This window comes from Macrotis lagotis, chromosome 8 (genome assembly GCF_037893015.1).
Source record: "Macrotis lagotis isolate mMagLag1 chromosome 8, bilby.v1.9.chrom.fasta, whole genome shotgun sequence".
Taxonomy (NCBI): domain Eukaryota; kingdom Metazoa; phylum Chordata; class Mammalia; order Peramelemorphia; family Peramelidae; genus Macrotis; species Macrotis lagotis.
Genome location: NC_133665.1, coordinates 190,164,010 through 190,178,498, shown reverse-complemented (window position 1 = coordinate 190,178,498; position 14,489 = coordinate 190,164,010). Strand labels below are relative to the sequence as shown.

Sequence of the window (14,489 nt, the reverse complement as noted above, 5' to 3'; positions counted from 1 at the left end):
GGTATTCTGAGTTAACAAATTCCTATACAGATAACCACTAGAGATATTCAACTTAACCAAATTCCAAAAGGTCAATCAACAAGAATTTAAGTTCTTACTATGTGGCAGGTGCCCATGCAGAATGAGGATGCAACAAAGGCAAAAGCAAAGTTCCTGCCCTTAAGAAGTTCACATCCTAATGAAGGAGACAATGACTTCCATACAAGTCGTAATCGGTGCAAAATGAAAGTCATCTCAGAGGGAGAGAACAGACCAGAAAAGACCTCTAGAAGAAAGGATGGTTTGATCTGAGTCTTTAAAAAAACCAGAGATTTACCATGGAGAGGCTAATGGAAAGCTGAAGATAGTAACAGGGAAGGACAATTAATAATCCATCACTTGGTTTTCTTTAGTACTGAAAGTAAACCTAAAATCATTTGCTTATTTAGCTAAGGCCTTCTTTGATTAAAGATATAAAAATAACCAAGAATTGGAGTTCCTTGGTATTAGGATTAAGCCTTGTGAAATAAGCTTTCTTCTGAATTGGAAAACTACTTTCATTTGCAAAGACTTGAATCCAGTTAGCAGTTTTTGTAGGTTCATTGTTAAGACTTGGTGGCAGGATCTGAGTTCATATCCTGCCTTAGATACTATTGTGTAATATATTTAAATCTATAAACATAGGTGGTCCATTAGTATAATTCAGTTTTCTCCTTCATAGATGATACAGTTCACATATGACTAGAAAAGATGGGTAGTCCATATACTCAGAAGAAGGGAGAGCTTATGGAAAGGCTTTAGGCTTTCCTTCCCTTGGAAGGGAATCCACAAAATATAAGGAAGTCTTAAGAAGGTTCAGCATTTTAGGCTTTACCCTATTGAACATTTAAGTGTTTATTTATGTAAATACACTAATGAGAGATACATACTCAGGATGAGCAGACATGAAAAGATTGCAACCTGTATCATTAGAAGAATAGTCAATACAACACAATTAGTGGGGTCCATCAATGTTCTTGATCCTTATTCCTATCGATAACCAGGCAATTTTGCTGGTACACTCAGAAGGAGTCTTAGGGTTTCTCTCCACAAAGTGGCTGTCCCAGGAGAAACTAATAAGATGTGTGTGTTGTAATGAAAGTACTTTATTATTTTTAAACCCCATGCAAACATCTAATTTCCTGAAGATTGTGATGTGGTATACAATACATGGTTTGTTCTTCTTTCAATCACATCCCCAAGTCAAAGGTACAAATACGGAAAAATTCCTAGGGTGATATTTCCAATAAAATTCCCCTAACCATAAATTAAGGGAATATAAATGGCACTTTAAAGAAAATTGATTTTATTGATAAATTTAAGCTAGCACAATTTTGCTTTGAACAGGGGGATGGCTGGTTGATTGTTTTCAGATTCACTATACGACACAGACTTTTTGTTTTATATGCTACATAGCCTCTGAGGAAAAGAATTGTACCTCGAAACACATGGGCTTTCAGAAATTTTGTTTTTAAGCTCACTGGACCATACCCATAAAATTGGGTTTAGAAAGTCAGAGACTTTGGAAAATGGTGCCCCAAAGTGGGATGGAAAGGAAGTCCGTGCAGTCTGAAAGTGGAGACAATGATTAGGTAGCATGATGACATGGAATTTTCCAAAACGAATACTCACTCATGCTCTGACTGTCCAGCATGGCTCTAAGCTTCCAAAGGCTTGATGTTGGGGGCCAGGCTAAAAGTCCAAATCCAAAGGGAGAAACTGAAGAGGGGTCAGCTGCTTTGTGCATCAACATAAGTGTGTTAAGCTTATGAGGCAAGATGGTCTTTCACAAAATAATTGTAATCGATTATAGCTATGTTCAGGGTCTCTTGCAGCTCCAGAGTCCAACCAAAACATAAGATTCCAATAAATAAAGGCTATTAATAACCAGACTCTTTGCAAGACCAAGGATCTAAAGGCCACTACAGTTTAGGAGATTCCAGATCAATCCACCAGGATTTGTACAAAATCAATCTTCTGGGGATGCTTAGAAAATTGTTTATTTTTATATAGTGCTTTTTCAATGACAAAAGACTTTCAATAAATTATTTCATTTGAGTTTCATAAGAACCTTTAAGGCATATATGATGAATATCAGAATTGGGCTACCTGGTAGAAACAGGAAGATCTGAGTTCAACTGTGACCTCAAACACTTCCTAGTTATATGACCTTGGTCAAGTGACTTAACCTCTACCTGCCTCTGTCTCATCACCAGCAAAATGGGGCCAATCATAGCACTTATTTCCCAGACTTGTTATGAGGATAAGATAATATTTGTAAAATACTTTGCAAATCTTAAACCTCACTTCTCATCTGGCCACACAACTTTGGGATTTTTCTGGCTTTTCCATCATAGCCATGTCTCAGGTCCCCTTCCGAGTCACCACACATATGTACATACTTTTCCACTTTCCTTTCCCAATTGTCTTCCACATTGCACTGCAAGCTCCTTGAGGGCACAGAAGCCTTTTTAAAATATTTGTATCCCTAACTCTTAACAAAGTCCCAGATACATAGTAGGTGATTAATAAATGTTTAATGTAGATAACATATAGATGGAAACAGAGATGGATGGATGGAGGAATAGACCGATTGATTGAAATACAGCAGAGAGATTAAGTAGGAGATAGGTAGAAAAGTAGATGGATGTAGATGGATAGAGAGACAGACAGACAGACAGACAGACACAGACAAACCAATAGGTAGAAAGGTAGATATGTAGATAGATAAATAGCTAGCTAGACAGACAGAAAGACACAGATAGACATAGATATAGACAGACCAACATCCATATATCTATATCTATAATCTATAGCTATATGTAAAATCTCATTTTACAACATTTTAAAGACAAATAATTTCAAAAGCCCTAAGAACTCTGGTCAAGACAATGATCAGACATGCTTCCAGAGGCCCAGTGATGATGAATGCTCTCCATCTCCAGACTGAGAGGTGAAGGACTTAAGAAAAAGCATGAAGCAACATTTTTGGACACAAGCAATGAGGGAATTTGTTTGACTTGGCTAGGCAGAGTTGTAACAGGGCTTCATTGTTCTTTTCTCTTTTCCAGGGGCCAAAGGGGAGGTGGAAGGGAGGGAAAATAAATCTTTTAATTGAAAAAAATAAAATTTTAAATTAAAAAACACACACAAATAAGGAGACAGCCTCCAAAATGTTAAATTACTTGTTTCAGGTCCCAAAGCTTGAACCCAGGTCTTCCATTTCCAACACAGTCCATTCATTTTCTTCCTCTCACAGGTAAAATATTTTCAGGTTCTCAGGCAGACATGGCTACATCCTCCATTCTTCATTTAAGATAAAGCTGTGTCACACCACCATTTGAATGAACAATATAAAAGCAGGCATACAAATACCATTGCAATCTAGATGTGATGGATCAACACTCCTCTGCTCCCTCCCTTGGCACCATCCCCCTCCCCCTTTGCCTCCTCTCAGTTGCCCCTCCTGGGATCTTACCAAGTGGGTGGGGGGTGTCTGCCCACTATTCCCTCCCTAGCAGCTAATCAGAACTATAGACATTTTGGGCAATAGCCCTCAGGGGTGACTGTGGAAATTCATCATTGTCTGCAGATATGGAGCTGAGTTTGGGACCTGGAGCAGAATCCTAGTAGCAGCTGCCTAATCATGACTGAGACTCTTTCTCTCCCTGCGCCTCAGTTTGCCTCCGTTTAAAATGGACTTATAATATCTGTAGGACCTAGATGACAGGTTTATGTGGGAATAAAATGAGAAAATGAACGTGGATCTTGAACAATAAGAACTGTGCAATAGTGTCAGATCCTGGCTCTGCCCCTTAGGTGTGTGCCCTGGGCAAACCCCTGACCTTCTCCGAGTCTCATTTGGCTCACATATCAAATGAGGAGTTTGAATCAAAGAGTTTCTGAGGTCCCTTCCCGGGGTAGCTAGGCAGGGTGTGGTGTCAGGAAAACCTGATTTCAAATTTGTCCATGGACATTTACTACCTGCATGATCCCCCTATTTGTCTCCACTTCCTCATCTGTAAAATGAGCAGAAGGAAATAACAACCCACTCCAGTATCACTGTCAAGAAGCTCCCGATGGGGTCATGAAAATTCAGAAATGATTACAAACTGAGCAACAACACATGTAGACATCTATAGCTGATGTAAGGATAATGTAGTGGGCATATTGAGGAGGACAGGGGTTTGAGAGTTCCTAGGAAAAGCTGGCTGAGAGGGCTTGGTAACTGGATATTAAAATAATAGAACAAGAGCAGTCAGTAAGATCAGGATTTTGACCACAGAAGAGCATATATGAATTACAGCATCAACATTAGGCACACTGAAGTGTGTGTCTATCCATAGTGGGAATTGAACCAGTGTTTACAAATGAGATAATGCCATAGATTGGGAGTTTGAGGCCATTCAGACCAAAACTCTCATTTTCTGGATGAGGAAATGGGAGTCAAGAGAGGTTGAGAGACTTGCTCTGGTCACACAGATGGCAAATGACAGAAACAGAATTTGAACCCAGCACTCTTGACTCCCAAGCCCACTGGTGAGGGATATTTCCATCCTGCCATTCAGCCTTAGATGGTGGGAGCAGATGGTCTTCAGCTCAGTTTAGGAAATAGTGAGTTTGAGATGTTACTGAGTCATATGGGGAGAGAGACAGACAGACAGACAGACAGACAGACAGACATCTCAAACAATCAGAAATCACAGCCACTGCAGGAGAATGAGATGTTCTGAAGTTCCATGATGGGGAAACTCCAATCACTACCTCCATGTTTTACTCCATATATCTATCTACTCCTTCTGCCAATTTTTCTCTGGTTAGAAGTTGAACATTTTAAAAAATTTCTAAGTATTTCCAGACTGTTGTTTTGACAACATTCACACACAAACCACAATGCAGTTAAACCATTCCCTTGCTCATATAAAGCAAAATGAAGTAAACATATTTATAAGTCAATGCATTCAGGATAACGTGCTTTATAAAATTAGTCTCTTTGCTCTGCAGTTTGTTGCCTTCTGAAGACAGATTATAACCCTGTAATTGGATTAGCCTAATAGCACCTTGGAATTTTTGCTTTCTGCTGTTATTGGGGTTTGTTGGGCTCATTCTCATTGAAATAGTCCAAGAGTTCCTTAGAATAAACTTGTGAATTCAGCTATTGTGGGAAAGCAGTAGGTTCTATCCATTGGAAGCATCAAGGAATAAAATGGAGATAAATTAAAAACACAGGAACAGCACAAACATCCCCGCCATTTTCCCAAGGCCAACAGCAGTTTTCTAGGATCCATTCCCTTAAGCTATGGCTGAGACTCCTAATGAGCTTTAAGTAATCACATAAATGGAGAACCCAAAGCTGTAATCCCTGATAGGAATCTAAAGGACTCGGATATGTTTTGGATTACGCCACAAAACAGCGGCTTTTCATGAAATGGAACAAGATCTCATGTGTTACTCACACTTTGGCCCTAGGCTCGCATGTGTTGAAACCATAATCCCCAATGCATTTTAGAGTATGTTTGGACAACCCAAGTTACTCTATGAAAATCACCCAAAAGGAAAACCCTTATTCCATTAAAAACATAACTTACTAGCTGTTGGATGTTCAAGCACAGCTGACAGTATATAGAGGTCTATGGAACTTTAAAACTCACTTTTCATTTTCCCCACTCACTTTACAAATATATTTGCATCTAGAATTTGAGTCTTCTCCCTCTGCCATATCATAGGAAAGGAGATGATCCAGTCTTTGGAGTCTGGGGAGTAGGAGCTGGCCACTCCTACCACAGCAGGAATTCAACATGTCCTCTTGACCTGGGACCATTCTGCCTCAATCCAGACAGACTCCGACTAGGTTGGCTCATGGTATCTCTCAAAGACCATTCATTCATTCATTCATTCATTCAACAAACATTTATTAAGTACCCACTATTTGCTAGGCACTATGCTAAATGTGGGGGATACAAAAAGAGGCAAAAGATAAATCTCTGTCCTCAAGGAACTTCCAGTCCAATGGGAGAAACAACATTCAAACAACTATATATAAAGCAAGTACTATGTAGGATAAATAGGAAATAATTAAAAAAGGAGAAAACACTGGTATGAAGAGGGGAAAGGCTTCCTGTAGAAGATGGGATTTTAGTGGGGTCTTGGATCACTGAGTAGTGGAGGGTGTGGGATCTGTGCCAGGAAAGGAAATAGTTTAAACTGATCAAAGAAATGACAGATTACTGAGGGAATGTATATAGTGGAGAGAGCACTGGACAAGGAGCCAGGATAACCTGAGTACAAATCCAATCTCAGACAGACACTAATTTTGTAACCCTGGGCAAGTCACCTAACATTTTGTGAATGTGGACAATCAGAGAGCTGAACTCAATGACTTCTAAGGTCCCAACCAGATCTACATCTATGGCCATTGTGTTGAAATTAGAAAAAAACTAAATACAAAAAAATGAGGGAGACCAGTGGCAAACAACTATGAACAAGGTACATTCAAGATAACTTGAGGGGACTCTCCAAGGGAAGGGATTAATATTAAAGGGAAATGTCTACTTTTTTTTTTACATTAAACACACACTAATACAATAACATGCAGAACAATTGATATTTAACAAACCAGTTTTCAGGAAAATATTTAAATCCAACTTGGTTCCATCTACCCCCAAACCAATTATATCTCCTGAAGAGAAGTGAGTTTGGCTTCAAGGTTAAATCCTATATTAATCACTTCAAGTCCCCAGATGACCTTAAAACATATGGCTCTGAGAGAAATCAAATAAAACCACTTGTCTACAAGGAACTTTCTCCACTGATGTCTGAATATCATTTGGCCTAAAAAGTGTAGAATTCTTAAGGTGTGCCAAGAAGGACTAGAGTTGGAAAATTCTGAATTCACATCCAAAAAATCAAATAGAACCAAAGAAAGTAGGTGATCTTCAAAATACTTTTGTTGTCCCTAGGTAAGAGCACACAGTTCACAAGGAGGAAGCTATGGTGGTGGGATGTCAAAGGACTCATTGGCATCCTGAAATCAAAGGACTTTTAAAGTAATTAACCTATGTGCAATTCTAGACAACATATTTTTGTAGGAAAATAAAATGGAGGGCAATGAACTTCGAAACCACCAAAGAGAAGGCATGAACTCCCCAAGGCAGACATTGATTTCTATACCCTCTTCTCCTTCCCAAGAACAATAACAAATTTGGGGATTGCTTAGGCATCATTAGTGACAATATGAAATGCCAACTAGAGAGTTCTGGATGATGTTTCCAGATAGTAAACTACATCTTCATTGGACTTGAACTTACTGAGATTCAATATGGCTCTTTTTTTGCTGATTAAAAAAATTTTGAGAAGAAAACAAGATGCAATCTCAAATTCTCCCCTTTATGTCAAAATTAGAGACTGCACCATGACAGGAAAACGCACTGAGATAATCAAAAATTTATTGAAAAAAGTTCTCCAGACAACCAGAAAAAGATGGAATCCCAGGTTCTTCCAAGTTCACAGTCATGCCTGGGTCTTCCCTAGAGAGGGTGAGGTTCCCTACAAGTTTCTCATTGTAGATGGTGCACTGACAGGCTGAGCACAGCAGTCAATGAATAAACCGAGCATTTGTGCTGAAGGAAGGATTACCCACATTGAAGGGATCATAAGTATCAAAGAGATAGTCTTAATAAGGTTTAAACATCTTACAAAGCAGTCAGGCTCACAAAGTACCTCTTTGGGCAGAGAGAAATCAGGTCCTACTGACTAGAGAAAGCTACTTTTCAAGAACTCAGAGATGAAGCACAAATATTGGGTCTAGATCATTAAAGAATGAGGCCAGTACTTTTAGTTATTCTTACTATGCAGCTACATAGAGCACCAGGCCTGAATTCAAGAAGCCTCAACTTCTTGAGCTCAAATCTGGCCTCAGATAGTTACAGGCTATGTGACCCTGGGCAAGTCATTTAATCCTATCTACTTCAGTTTCCTCATCTATAAAATGAGCTTGAGAAAGAAATGACAAACCACTCCAGTATCTTTGCCAAGAAAACTCCAAATGGGGTCACAGAATGTCAGACATGATTGAAAACAACTGAACAACAACAAAAAGAAATAAAAAAAAAACAGATGGAGAACAGAAATGTGAGAAATAATGTGTCTTCCCTACCCACATAATTTGTTCTTAATAGAAAAATGAATACTTTGGCATAATGTCATATAATATATATACATATATACACATAATATCTAACCCCATATATTCTGTATGCATATACATGTTATAGAAACAATAATTTTCTATATCATATGTATGTATTATATGAAAATACTTTATTATATATTATAGAATATATATTTTGCATGTATGTAGAAACCATGTACACAAGACTCTACTCCAGAATGGGGCCAGAAAGAAAGGACCGGAAATGAATTGTTTTTGTTAGATTTCTCAGAAGTGATTTTGATATTAATCCTTTATGCGCTTTTAATTTTTTTCCATGGAGTTATTAGGCAACGGGGCACACATGAGGTGTTCATCTAAGTAACCTATCCACTGGACATTTTGAATTAGTATTGAACCTGGAGGGCATCCTCTGCCCAGCAGAGGGGGCACTGCCACCGATATGCTGAGTTCTTGGACCACAAAATGCAAACCTGGATAGGCTGCTGCACCAGACTCAGCAACCTAATATATCTTCCTCCGGGTCACTGCACTGACCTTCTGTCCTTCAGTGCTCTCTCCGCCTTTGTTGGGGGAGCTCAGCTAACAATGAGGTTTTAGAAGACTTCCAGATCTTGGGCCGACCCAAGTGAGAGAAGAGGGGGAGGGTGAAGGGAGAGGTCAGTGGAAGAGGCTCTTCATTTAGGAGTGTGGTTACTCTTGGGAAGGGAAAGCTTTAACCCACTCACCCCTTGTACCATCAATCTCTGCAGAAATTTACCCTGAAAGCATCTTCTCCAAAGTCCACATGACGCAATCTCCCTCACAGTTGAAAGCAAACTCAGAATTCTTAAGTCCAACAAGCTGGGTTTTTATTAAAAGCATTAATTCCTTTTGTCTCTTTTTTTAACCCAAAGGCTTTAACAATGCTGCACCAAAATGTCAAACTGAGCAGTTAAGAAGCTCCCCATGCCAAGCACCTTTGCCTAAATAAGATCCTTAGTGAGCCGAAAAACCACTAGGAACAGGACAAAGAATGCCTTCTTTGTTACTGCCCATTTTCCCCAAAGTTACAGAATTCTGTTGGAAGAGATGAGAGCATGGGGGCCACAGTTTGTAAGGGGAGATTAGCCATCTTTCTGGAGCTGCCAGAGACTGGCTGCTCCAAATTCTCCCGGACAGTCTAGGAGTCTCCATCCCTCTTTATGATAACAGGAGACTGGGCCTTGAAACCCCAGGAGCCCTTCCTGGGGACCTAGGAGAGCTCCTGCTACTGGACCAGAGAGCAGGGCTGCTATCCCACCAGCTCTTCCCCCGCCATTCATCTAGGTGAGACCTGTGGGGCTTCTCAACATATGGCGGGGTGGGGGGGGGTTGGCAATCTCAAATTGGCCTAGCATGCCTCCTTCCTCCCCTCTTCCTCTTAGAAAGCCTCATTCAGAGGCTGGGAAGCTTGCCCAGATCCACCCCCCCCATCCAGTTGCATGTGCCTTTCTCCCCTGCCCCACATTAACCCATTTACTAAATATGCTATAGAATTTATTTATATGAACATAACATTTTAGAGCATTTCTATCCTCAGTATCTAACAGCTAACTAATCAACCAAAAAGCATCAAGTGCCCACTACAGATCAGGTGTTCTGTTAGGCACTGGGGATATATAGAAACAAAACAGTTCTGCCTCTCAGGGAGCTTTACATTCTAGCACACAGAAGTCACTTAATAACTGTTTGTTGACTGACTGGCTGGGTTCTCATCCTTCTTCATCCCAGCAGTCCCTAACAAATTTCCCAGGACTTTGATTAAGTGACTTTAGTATCTCCCTGGGATATGCTGGAGCTTCCTTTAGCCTGGGACCCAGATGCTCATGCTGTCTCTCCCCCAGAATCCAGCTGGCACAGAACGGGGGGGGGGGGTAGGTCTCTACCCTTCCAGGTCTCAGAGACTCAAGTAGAAGCTATTTTAAGGGGAAAACTTCATCAGCACGTCATCTAACGTGAATTTTACTGTACTCCTCCCTTTTCACTCATTCCCATGTGGACTAGATGACCATATGGGTCCCTAAAGCAGGCAGCTCTACTTTTTACACTTCCCAAACTAGAGTTAATTACAACACATGTTGGTAAAGAGATTGCGTTTAATGAACGAGTATAGAGGCACAAATGTTTTTGTGTCTAGAAGCAGCAGGGCCAAAATATCCATTCTCTGGTCCCCAAAAGCACCATATGCGAAAGGGAAGATCATTTCTCTCCATAGGAAATTCCCCAAATTCTTCTCCAGTTAACCATTCTAATGTCTTAAAACCTCCCTTTTGCCCAACTTATCATTTTAATCTTACTTTTATTAATATAGTTTTTATTTCCTATCACCTTAATTTCCAAATATATCATTTCATCTCCTCTACAATTTGAATGTTTCCTACTCTGATGATAAGAGAGTCAGAGCAAAGTTGAAATAGTTCAAAAGAAATACAAGATGAGTAAATTTAGAGACATCTCTACTTCAGATGTCCGCATGGCCATATTTTTGGTAGAGCATTCCAGGCTCATATTGGTCTGATCAGTCACAGTTGAACACACTGTACCTTGACCTTGACATAGTGATATCCTTTTGGTCCTCTTCAAGAACCAAGAACAACAACCATCCAACCAATGTTTCCTACTCTGAAAAATGAGAAGGTTGCATTGGATGGTCTCTGAGGTCCCTTCCAGTGCAAGATATATGATCCTATGGATAGAAAGAAGAAACTGCTAAAACACCAAAAGAAGAAAAATAGAAACATAAAACAGGAGGAATATGAAAGCACAACACAGTTCTGACAGAAGGGTTCAGAGTACAAAAGCTTAGAAATGATAAGAAAAAGTAAGAACAACAAAAAAGGAATATAATGCACACAAGTCTTCCCAAATGTCTCAAATTCATTGTCTTTTTCATTTTTATGGCATGAAAATATTCCATTATACTCATATGCCACTATATACTCAGGTCTTCCCTATCAATGGGTTCCTTCAGGAAAGGGAGCACAGGAAAAGGAGAAGCATTAATTAAATGTCTTTTGAGTGTCAGGCATCATTATTAGCAATTTACAAATATAACCTCATTTGTTCCTCACAATCCTTTATTATCCCCATTTTACTGTTGAAAAAACTACATCTGACAGAGGTCAAGTGACTTGCCCAGGATTTCCTAGCTAGTAAGTGTCTAAGACTAGATGCGAACTCAGAACTTCCTGACACTCCGTTATCTGCTATAGGATCTAAATGTCTACAGATATCATTGGGTCAAAGGATGTATAAAGTTTAATGACTTTTAAAAATAGCTCCCAAGCATTTTAAAGAAGGGTTGAACCCAATCACAGTTCTAACACCTAATCAGTACATGTGTCTTTCATAGCCTTTTCACAGCCCTTCTACCACTCACTAGTCTCATCCTTAATCATCGTTTTCATTTTGAAGGATGTGAAATACACTTTCAGAGTTGTTTTAATTTGCATTTCTGTCTTTACTAATGATTTGCAAAAATAATATTTGTTCTTCTTAGCTCCAGAAAAGGAGAGGAAGACATGGAGAGCAGCAGTGATGTAGTTGAAAATGGCTTTCAAAGCCTTCTTCCAACACTAACAGTATAATTTAGGGGAAGCCATTCAGCCTAAGTCTGTTTCTTGACCTGGAGGCAACAAAATGGAAATAATAACATCCATAATATTTACCTAAGAAATGTCATATGTTTCAAAGGAGATCATTCATGAAGAAAGCAAAATCTATATGAAAACTATTAACTTGGGATTAAGATAAAAAGATTTCAGGTTCCTGAAAGAAATTTCCCCTCAAATGGGTTTGGAAGTGACATGATGTCTGACTTATAAAGTTGGTGAATGTTTCCAGTAAAGGTGGGATCCTCCTTTGTTGGGTTCTAGTGAGGGTCAGGTCAGATATATACCCCATAGCCAAGAGAAATTCAATCACATCTTAATGGAGTTTTCATCAATCAGAAAGTATTTACTGATCCCCCACTATGTCCTATGGCCAAATAAATCCGTTACTTGGTATCTGGATATTGAACCTCAAATGTCTTACATACAGTCATTCAATGACCCATTCCCTCTTCTCTCCCCCACTCTTCCTCTCCCTGACCCCCTTCTCTCTTCCCCAACCCCAGGCTTCCTGAAGCCTTGATAGTCTGATGGGGCCAACTAGAGACCTTTCAAAGCCACATCAGTCCATGGCTGGAGGATGACAGTAGAGGATAACAAACATTATAAATGCTCACAAACCATCAAACAGCTCTTTTTCAAATCCCCCAATGTCTATTTTTCCAAACTCCAGCCAAAAATTTGCTGAATGCACGGAAATCAAATTAGCTGAGCATTTTCCACATAGTGCTTCTTTCCCCTGAAAGTAAAGGTTGGATGGTCTTGAAAACATATCATCACCAAAAGAACAGGAAAATGCTTGTAAATGCAAATGTTGAACAGCTGCCAGAGCCTTCTACCCAAAGAGGCTCCAATGGGGGGGTTAGTCCCCACCTCGAGTTCCACCCACTCCCTTCAGGATCTCATGACAGGGCCAGTTTTTTCCTTCCCCACAATCCAAACCTTCTCTTCTCCATGGAGCCAAGTCATCTGTTCCAAATAGGGAGCTGGGATCCCCGGCTTACCTATTCTAGTCAATATGTATGCATTTATTGTACTGTGCACCAGGTCCTAGGGATATACAAATGGGAGAAAGTCTCAGCTCTCAAACAACTTTACATTTCTACTAGAGGATACAATACATACCCCGGTGATAGAATATAAAACTGTACCAGGGATTCCAAGAGGAAGAGAGTTGTAAAGGGGTAGAAAAGGCAGGAAATGAGGAGAGGTCTTGTGTAGGAGGTGGCATCTCAGCTGTGCCTTGGGGAAAAGGACAAATACAAAGTGGAGAAGGAGAAAGGAGGAGAGAGAGACCCTTCTAGGTGGGGGGATAAAGGCACTGAGATGGGAAAATGCCCCAGAAAACTTCTCAATATGAAATGCTGTCCGCTCATGGAAAAGAACACCTTCAGATGCATGGTTTGCTTCCACCCTGGATGCCTTTGATGTCTTCAGGCAAAATCTGGATAACCATTTGTCGGGGGTCCTAGTGGCACTTGCTTTCAAGTAGGAGTTGGACTCCAGGGTGACTGAGGTCCTTGACAGCTCACAAATTCTCTGAACTGATTCTATAAAATCCTACCTATATCACTTCAATTGAAGCAAACTCTATCTTTTTTCTTTTCTTTTCTTTTCTTTTCTTTTCTTCTCTTTTCTTTTCTCTTCTTTTCTGTTTTAAGGTTTTTGCAAGGCAATGGGGTTAAGTGGCTTGCCCAAGGCCACACAGCTAGGTCATTATTAAGTGTCTGAGGCCGGATCTGAACTCAGGTACTCTGACTCCAGGGGCCGGTGCTCTATCCACTGGGCCACCTAGCTGCCCCTAAACTCTATCTTTTCTAACTGTTCATTTAATTCATCCATCAGTCAATCAATCAACAGGCATTTCCTATGAACCTACTATGTGTTAATCATTGGAAAATCAAAGACCAAAAAAAATCAATTTCTGCTCCCAAGGACATTACATTTTATCAATAAAAATAAGCACACATTAATTGAACATCTCTGCAGAGCATGGTTCCCATGGCTATTTCACTACAGTCAGTAAGTAGGCTGCCATTTTTAACAAGGCTTCTATAAATTTCTTCCCATATCGTTGTTTATCTCTTCTACATTGGGATTTCCTAATGGTAGGAGCTGTGTCTTGTTTTCTTGACTCCTTCCAATAGGCTATCCCAATACTGGGCCCAAAATGCTTATTTGTGGGTTTATAAGAGAAATCATCCTGGATTTGAAATCAGGATGTGGAATCCAATCCTAACCCTGATACTTACTGCCTGGGAGACTTCTGGGTCACAGATGCCTCACCAGGATTAAAGAATCACAGTCTTTGAACATGGCAGCTAAGGGGTTCAATCCCCTGACCCTGCAGATGAGGGAAATAAGGGCATTGAGCTAAGTCATCTCAAGAGTCTCAATAAGTCCCAAATCTGTGATATTATGATCTACCCAAGGGCATAACCATGAATAAATAGAGCCAGCATAATCTCTTTCTATTCCACAAAAGAGGCCTTCAAATATTTGAAGATAACTCCAGTCTTATTTTCTTCAGCCTAAATACCCTCAGGTCCTTCAACTTGGGATGACTGCATCCACTTAATTATCCTCCCTGGGTTCTCTCTGGCTCAGTGAAATCCTTCCTAAAAGGGAACCCAGACCTGAGTGAAGTCTTCAGACTTTGCCAGCTACCA

The 14,489-nt window shown here is 40.0% G+C and overlaps 1 protein-coding gene across 1 annotated transcript in view; it reads right to left on the bottom strand.

Annotated features, from left to right (window-relative positions):
• Positions 1–14,489, bottom strand: part of SUGCT (succinyl-CoA:glutarate-CoA transferase) — a 585,759-nt gene that overhangs the window by 259,122 nt on the left and 312,148 nt on the right. The gene's annotated exons all lie outside the window — the stretch shown is intronic.